Source organism: Salvelinus fontinalis, chromosome 16 (assembly GCF_029448725.1).
Source record: "Salvelinus fontinalis isolate EN_2023a chromosome 16, ASM2944872v1, whole genome shotgun sequence".
Lineage (NCBI taxonomy): Eukaryota > Metazoa > Chordata > Actinopteri > Salmoniformes > Salmonidae > Salvelinus > Salvelinus fontinalis.
In genome coordinates this window covers 11,699,445-11,709,179 of record NC_074680.1, presented here as the reverse complement: position 1 = coordinate 11,709,179, position 9,735 = coordinate 11,699,445, and positions in this window count along the sequence as shown.

Here is a 9,735-nt window from a genome sequence, read left to right as displayed (position 1 = left end):
AAATCATATTTCACTATTCAAGAAACCAATGCTAATGTGAGCATACCTATAGCATAACCATATTAACCAATGGACGGAGCTAGCATAGCTAACTGAGGTGAAATGCGAAATGTCCAGTTACTGGACAGAAGTCCAATTAAACCATCACAAAACACGCTAACATAGATAACGAGTATAGCACTTTAGAGGTTTACAACTTACAACAAGTTATACAGTATATCTAAAAAATATTGAAATACAATGGATAGCTTGGTACACAATACATAGCTACCTCCAGCAATGGTAAAATAACTACGCTGAGAACGCAAAAGACCCAGGATGTAACCACAGAACTGCAGTCCCATATTACGCCAGTAGAGATCACTCTGAACACATGACAACATGATTTTTTTGGGGGGGGGTGAGTTACTCAACAGAGATATTTCTAACCCTGTTATTTTATTTACTTATATATTTAACCTGAATTTAACTAGGCAAGTCAGTTAAGAACAATTCTTATTTACCTTGGACAAAACCAAACCCGGAGAACCCTGGTCCAATACACCTGTCTGTTCACAAGCTGCTCTGTAGCTCCATCAACATCTCTGCATATATGCATACTGTTATTAATACATACGCATGTTGTGATGTAGCCCGATGTAGTCATTTTGTTGTTACATTTTTTATTTTATTTGTAGTGTTTATGCTTAAGGAGATCGGACCTCTCTCTCAATTCAATTCAATTCAATTCAAGGGGCTTTATTGGCATGGGAAACATGTGTTAACATTGCCAAAGCAAGCAAGCAAGCAAGTCTCTCTCTCTCTCTCTCTCTCTCTCTCTCTCTCTCTCTCTCTCTCTCTCTCTCTCTCTCTCTCTCTCTCTCTCTCTCTCTCTCTCTCTCTCTCTCTCTCTCTCTCTCTCTCTCTCTCTCTCTCAGGCCACATGCACATTTGTGGCCTGCTGGAGGTCATTTTGCAGGGCTCTGGCAGTGCTCCTCATTGCACAAAAGCGGAGGTAGCGGTCTTGCTGCTGGGTTGTTGCCCTCCTACGGCCTCCTCCACGTCTCCTGATGTACTGGCCTGTCTCCTGGTAGTGCCTCCATGCTCTGGACACTACGCTGACAGACACAGCAAACCTTCTTGCCACAGCTCGCATTGATGTGCCATCCTGGATGAGCTGCACTACCTGAGCCACTTGTGTGGGTTGTAGACTCCGTCTCATGCTACCACTAGAGTGAAAGCACCGCCAGCATTCAAAAGTGACCAAAACATCAGCCAGGAAGCATAGGAACTGAGAAGTGGTCTGTGGTCACCACCTGCAGAATCACTCCTTTATTGGGGGTGTCTTGCTAATTGCCTATAATTTCCACCTTTTGTCTATTCCATTTGCACAACAGCATGTGGAATTTATTGTCAATCAGTGTTGCTTCCTAAGTGGACAGTTTGATTTCACAGAAGTGTGATTGACTTGGAGGTACATTGTGTTGTTTAAGTGTTCCCTTTATTTTTTTGAGCAGTGTATATTGTGAGTGCAATAAAACAAATATTAGGATTAATATGCATGTGCCACCATGTGATCACATTATAGCAATAGAATATAAATAAAAACAACGGAGTGGCTGCTGTTCCGTATTTTCTGGACTAATGATATGGAGATCTCTGCACTTGTGCAGCAGGATCCGTTACCGCTTCCCCCTTCGAGTCCTTTCACCTGCTGCTCAGTGCTCAACCTGTGACTCCGCTGCCGCTTGTACATGAAACACAAGTTTGAACAAATGTAGTTCTTTGTCTGTCTAACAGTAATCTATTGCAAACATAAGCACGACACAACGGGCAGTCTAGCGATTTCATTTTCTTTTTTCAGGAGGGGAGTTAGCCTACATGCAGCTATTTAGGCATTACTGCATGCAAGACACTGACAGGCAGTCAATAGCAAACATTGGCTATTGAGAGCCAGGAGGCAGAGTTATTTGTTCAGCAACACTGGCTATATGGCAGCGTAACTATGAAGACTACATCATCACACAAAACGCTTATAGTTTTGCCCAAATGCAATGTGTAGACGGCATCTTGTTTGTGTTACGGCAACATCTGTTACAACAGAAAGCCTTCATATTTTTTGAACGTTAGTTCAAATCGGCGGTTTTTATTTCAGCACAAAACAACACCGGCAACAGACCGACGAACAACAGCAAAAGAAACACTGACATGGCCACAGAGGTGAGTAAACCGCCCCTTTCATGCAAGGCCTGAAACTACCTACCTTGGGTACTCATGACAGCAGGCGTGTTTCCAAGGTGTATGTCTGTTTGTCTTGATTTGACCTGCACTGCCTGTGAATTCTGAAACATTGCCTACTCAGATTTTCTTTTAACTACAGTAGGCTAGGCCTACTCACTGTAGCCTACACACTTCAATGCAAAATATCAACTGTCTGTTCACCTGTTCAATTCTACTGTATGTTGTAAACTGTGCTCATTTCGCATGCATAGAGAAAAAACGTGAAATTATAATAGGCACAATTAAATGAGAGATGCACATGGGTGCATGGGTTCTTCGGGAATATGAACTCATCATGGCCAGGAAAGGTGAGGAATTGATTCAGCAATGTTTATGATATACACTGAGTGTACAAAAGATTAGGAACACAGGCTCTTTCCATGACATAGACTGACTAGGTGAATAGGCTACAGGTGAAAGCTATGGTCCCTTATAGATGTCACTTGTTCAATCCATCAATTAGTGTAGATGAAGGGGAGGAGACAGGTTAAAACAGGATGTTAAGCCTTGAGACAATTGAGACATGGATTGTGTATGTGTGCCATTCATAGGGTGAATGGACAAGACAAAATATATAAGTGCCTTTGAACAGGGCATGGTAGTAGGTGTCAGGTGCACCGGTTTGAGTCAAAAAACAGTTTCCCGTGTATATCAATAATGGTCCACCACCCAAAGGACATCCAGCCAACTTGACACAACTGTGTGAAGCATTATAGTCAACATGGTCCAGCATCCCTGTGGAATACTTTCCACACCTGGTAGAGTGCATTCTCCAACGAATTGAGGCTGTTGTGAGGGCAAAAGGGGGTGCACCTCAATATTAGGAAGGTGTTCCTAACATTTTGTACACTCAGTGCATGTATTATGTTTATTAATTAAATATTGTCTACTTGAGAAATGTGACATTTACAGTAGGCTATTCAGACGTAGTCTACCAACGTCAATGGAAAAGGTGAACCGTCTGTTCTACTGTTAAACTGTGCTTCGGATCGGATCGCATAGATAGAGCAAAATACTTGAAATAGCTTATCGATTTACTACAGTGAAGTGGGTCCAATTAAATGAGAGATGGGACAAATGGTAGCCTATATCCTAACTTGTTATAGGCCTATAGGCTATTTCGCGAGTATGAAACCATCACATTCAGAAAACGTTTGCAATCATGGAAATGAAATTAAAAATATGAAATAGACTCCAATGATCAGATTAGATTAACTTCTCTAGGGTACGGGGCAGCATTTTCACGTTTGGATGAAAAGCATACCCAAATTCAACTGCCAACTACTCATCCCCAGAAGATAAGATATGCATATTGTTAGTAGATTTGGATAGAAAACACTCTGAACACACTCTCAGTTTCTAAAACTGTTTGAATCATGTCTGTGAGTATAACAGAACTTATTTAGCAGGCGAAACCCCGAGGACAAACCATTCAGATGTTTTTTTTTGAGGTCACTCTCTTTTCAATGAGGTTTCATTGGGAAACCAGATTTCTAAGCGACCTGCTTGCAGTTCTTACGGCTTCCACTGGATGTCAACAGTCCTGAGAAATTGGTTGAGGTTATTCCTTTGTGTAATGAAGAAGTACGGCCATCTTGAAGTCGAGTCACTCTAGGTGTCCTGTTTGATCGAAGCGCGTGAGCAGAAAGCTGGCTATAGTTTTAATCCTGTATTGAACACAGATCATCCCGTCTTCAATTTTATCGATTATTAACGTAAAAAAATACTGAAGGTTGTATTACAAATGTAGTTTGAAATTTTTGGGCAAAGTTTACAGGTAACCTTTGAGATATTTTGTCGTCACGTTTGAGCAAGTTGGAACCTGTGTTTTTCTGGATCAAAGCGCCAAATAAATGGACATTTTGGATATATATCGATGGAATTAATCGAACAAAAGGACCATTTGTGATGTTTATGGGACATATTGGAGTGCCAACAACAGAAGCTTGTCAAAGGTAAGGCATTAATTATATTTTTATTTCTGCGTTTTGTGTCGCGCCTGCAGGGTTGAAATACGCGTATCTCTCTTTGTTTACAATGTTGCTATCCTCAGATAATAGCATCGTATGCTTTCGCCGAAAAGCCTATTTGAATTCTGACATGTTGGCTGGATTCACAACCAGTGTAGCTTTAATTTGTTATCTTTCATGTGTGATTTAATGAATCACACATGAAATGATTTTATAGTAATTTTCATAGTAATTAATTTTAATTTGGCGCTCTGCATTTTCTCAGGCTTTTTGCCAAGTGAGACAGTAGCGTCCCGTCTAAACTCAGATTTTTGGATATAAATATGAACTTTACCGAACAAAACATACATGTATTGTGTAACATGAAGTCCTATGAGTGTCATCTGATGAAGATCATCAAAGGTTAGTGATTAATTTTATCTCTATTTCTGCTTTTTGTTACTGCTCTCTTTGGCTGGAAAAATGGCTGTCTTTCTCTGTGACTTGGCTCATACTTAACATAATCGTTTGGTGTTCTTTCGTCGTAAAACATTTTTGAAATCGGACACTTTTGCCTGATTTACAACAAGTGTATTTTTTAAAATGGTGTAAAATACTTGTATGTTTGAGGAATTTAAATTATGGGATTTCTGTTGTTTTAAATTTGGCGCCCTGCAGTTTCACTGGCTGTTGACGAGGTGGGACACCACCGATCCCACATACCCTAGAGAAGTTAACATATTTTATTTTAAATTATTTTTAGTTGGCTAGTCCTTATTTATTTAATTTGACTCTCAGCTTCTGATAAAAATGTGATGGTGCACCAACCAAAAGGGACACCAACAATGTGTTGTCATTCCATGTCCCGACCACAAGATAGCCTCTTTGTCGCAATGGACAGAACATGACCAGCAGCGCTTGCAGCTTGTGCAGGGTCCCATATGAGAGACGACTTTGAGTGACCCTTTCAATTCCACACACACACACGCACGCACGCACGCACGCACGCACGCACGCACACACACACACACACACACACACACACACACACACACACACACACACAGTTACGAATGGCCCTCATTAGTGGGATTGAACAGTGAATGTGGTTTATATTGATCTATGGAGCAGACTTCTCAGACTACCCTTCATATATCCATCCATTGTACCTCAGGTTAATGAGAGCATTGGTTTATCACTGCTACATACCCTCAGCTCTCTCTCCAATACAATGTCACCCCCACACACACCCACACACCTGCCTCTCAATACAAAAGGCCTGCTCGCATTGACAGACAATATTGATCCTTGTCAGTCTGTCTTTCTCCTCTTGTTGTCACAAATTGGATCTTAGGATAAAAAGGGGACCGTTATATCATTTGGAATGGAAACCTGCAGATATGTGCCAATGCATAGAAAGGTTTACACTACAGAACACATTATACAATTGGTCAAATTTAGACCATTTAGAGGTAAAAAAAAATGTCTGAAATAAAAAGTTGTTGAATTAAACAAACAGGGCCGTCGATAAATGTTCGTTCAGATTTGAGATTTTCCACATTGTAGATCAATACTGTCCATGTCTATCTTTACCTCGTTTATTATCTTGCTATAGAGTTTGTTTAACTTCACCACAGATTTTCTCTTCCTCTCAGTCTTTTTAAAGTCGCCAATCACTGTCTAGGGAGGTGACATCATCGACCGGGAGTTGTATAAGGAACTCCGGTTACCACGGATGGTTTTCAGGGGTCAGAGTCAGACGGCATGTGATTGGCACATAAGATGTCTAGGGCAGGGGGCCAGGAATAACCCTACCCCTACCTTCCCCCACCCAACCCCACTTGTATAAGGAGTGAGGAGTAAGCCGTGGTTCATGAGGCCACTTCGACAGGTAGGCCTTAAATATAAAATTCCATGTGCACCCGTTACCAAAAGTGTGTGTCCCGCATAGGGTGACGTCACCTCTTCCCGGCCTGCTGCTAACACAAAAGAACTGGAGGGACTGAGTTGAAATAGGCGCTCTTCACGTATGAAATTAGTACGTGAAAAATTAGAGTCGATGTACAATTCAGACCCTACTTATACAGATATGCCACGAATGTAAAAACCACATGCGCCAGGAAGCGAAGGCTGTGGAAGAACCGAGACTCCAAACTTGGCTTGTCTCGTTGAACATTTCCCAAACAGTAGCACGTACGCGCACAGCGTCACATTGCTCCTTTCAACTCCCAATCATTTTCTGTGTTTGACTTTTTCCCAAGGGTTTTTGTGACTGGCTTGGATTGAACAGGTGGTGTAGTGTGGAGCTGATCTGGCACTTTTACCGGCTAATAAAAATAGCTGCGGTCTCCATGATGTCACCGCAAAGTAAATCACTGTCTCTAAGCTCTCTGGGTTGACTGTCTGTAGCTGCTCTGGGTAGGGGACATACCTCCCTAATTATCCACCTCTTCTTTCCTATAGTCTCTCTCTTTTTACTCCCTCTCTCTGTCTCTCTCCCTCACTATTTACAGCAGGTGCCACCCCTCACCCAACCTCGCTCGTTATGTGGCTGGTCACTTCATATTTTTCTCTCGCTCTCCTTTTCTCACATTACTCCTTTCTATTTGTGTCGCTCCCTCCCTTTGGGTTTCTCTCAATGACTTGATCGCTCTCCCTCCACCTCTCAGCTTGCATCCTAGTGTTTCACCAGCCTTGCTACCCTTCGAATGCTTCACTCTGCATGCCATGTGGTACAACGGACTAACCGTCAGAACCCAGGGCACCTTGGAGAATCAGGGTGATTCAGGAAAGGATGCAGAGGCAAGAAGAGAGATGCTTGGGGGCCTGGGTGCACAAACAACTCTGCCATCTTGAACCCTGCTTGGTTAGAAAGGCACTGTCTAAAAGCGCCCCCCTGACATCACTCCTCCATACCTGGCATTCGGACGCGGAATCCGATCGCCTGTAAATCAGACTCTGTTTGACCATGTGACATGCCACATTTGTGTGGCACCCCCAACCCACCTCCCCCCGACTCCCGTATTACCCCCCCACCCCCATTTCCCTGCCTCATTCCCCTATCCATGTCTTCTTCACTGGGAGCTGACCACCAACCTCCACAGCCCCCTTCTGAACCTCGATCTCCCCCTCTGGAAGAATGTCCGTTGGGAAGGTGACAATCCCCTGTCCCCACAGCAGTGTATATGACATGAGTGACCCGGTGGCAGCGCTGCATGCACGCCAAATGGGGGGGACTGGGATGCACGGCCATACAGTGGGAGGAATGTGGCACCCGCCAGCTACTCCTGTCAATCTGTTAATTCGCATTCTGTCCATTTGAGAGGGTTAGTCTTTAATAAACAGACAGAGTGAAGGGAAAGTGGCTGTATTTGCCAACTGCCTGGGTTCGCATTGGACACATTGAACACTGGTCTTGCATTGGACACTGGCCTCACCATCAATCAACTTTATAGCTATCAAAATACCCTTATCTTGTATACTGCTTTGTCTTGCTATAAATGACCAGCATGGTCAAATAGTAATAATCACAGTAGTTGTCGAGGGTGCAACAGGTCAGCACCCCAGGAGTAACTGTCAGTTGGCTTTTCATAGCCGATCATTGAGAGTATCTCTACCGCTCCTGCTGTCTCTAGAGAGTTGAAAACAGCAGGTCTGGGACAGGTAGCACGTCCGGTGAACAGGTCAGGGTTTCATAGCCGCAGGCAGAACAGTTGAAACCGGAGCAGCAGCACGGCCAGGTGGACTGGGGACAGCAAGGAGTCATCATGCCAGGTAGTCCTGAGGCATGGTCCTAGGGCTCAGGTCCTCCGAGAGAGAGAAAGAAAGAGAGAAAGAGAGAATTAGAGAGAGCATACTTAAATTCCCACAGGACACCAGATAGGACAGGAGAAATACTCAAGACATAACAGACTGACCCTAGCTCCCGACACATAAACTACTGCAGCATAAATACTGGAGACTGAGACAGGAGGGGTCAGGAGACACTGTGGCCCCATCCGATGATACCCCCGGACAGGGCCAAACAGGCAGGATATAACCCCACTCACTTTGCCAAAGCACAGCCCCCACACCACTAGAGGGATATCTTCAACCACCAACTTACCATCCTGAGACAAGGCCGAGTATAGCCCACAAAGATCTCCACCACGGCACAACCCAAGGGGGGACGCCAACCCAGACAGGAAGACCACGTCAGTGACTCAACCCACTCAAGTGACGCACCCCTCCTAGGGACGGCATGGAAGAGCACCAGTAAGCCAGTGACTCAGCCCCTGTAATAGGGTTAGGGGCAGAGAATCCCAGTGGAGAGAGGGGAACCGGCCAGGCAAAGACAGCAAGGGCGGTTCGTTGCTCTAGTGCCTTTTCGTTCACCTTCACACTCCTGGGCCAGACTACACTCTATCATAGGACCTACTGAAGAGATGCGTCTTCAATAAAGACTTGCTTAGAAATTCTAGGGACAATTAGGAGGCCTGCGTCTTGTAACCGTAGCATACGTGTAGGTATGTACGGCAGGACCAAAACGGAAAGATAGGTAGGAGCAAGCCCATGTAATGCTTTGTAGGTTAGCAGTAAAATCTTGAAATCAGCCCTTGCCTTAACAGGAAGCCAGTGTAGAGAGGCTAGCACTGGAGTAATATGATAAATATTTTTGGTTCTAGTCAAGATTCTAGCAGCCGTATTTAGCACTAACTGAAGTTTATTTAGTGCTTTGTCCAGGTAGCCGGAAAGTAGAGCATTGCAGTAGTCTAACCTGGCATGGATGAATTTTTCTGCATCATTTTTGGACGGTAAATTTCTGATTTTTGCAATGTTACGTAGATGGAAAAAAGCTGTCCTTGAAACAGTCTTGATATGTTCGTCAAAAGAGAGATCAGGGTCCAGAGTAACGCCGAGTTCCTTCAGTTTTATTTGAGACGACTGTACAACCATCAAGATTAATTGTCAGATTCAACAGAAGATCTCTTTGTTTCTTGGGACCTAGAACAAGCATCTCTGTTTTGTCTGAGTTTAAAAGTAGAACATTTGCAGCCATCCACTTCCTTATGTCTGAAACACAGGCTTCCAGCGAGGGCAATTTTGGGCCTACACCATGTTTCATATAAATGTACAGCTGTGTGTCATCCACATAGCAGTGAAAGTTAACATTATGTTTTCGAATGACATCCCCAAGAGGTAAAATATATAGTGAAAACAATAGTGGTCCTAAAACGCAACCTTGAGGAACACCGAAATTTACAGTTGATTTGTCAGAGGACAAACCATCCACAGAGACAAACTAATATCTTTCTGACAGATAAGATCTAAACCAGGCCAAAACTTGTCCGTGTAAACCAATTTGGGTTTTCAATCTCTCCAAAAGAATGTGGTGATCGATGGTATCAAAAGCAGCACTAAGGTCTAGGAGCACGAGGACAGATGCAGAGCCTTGGTCTCACGCCAATAAAAGGTATTTTACCACCTTCACAAGTGCAGTCTCAGTGCTATGATGGGGTCTAAAACCAAACTGAAGCATTTCCTATAC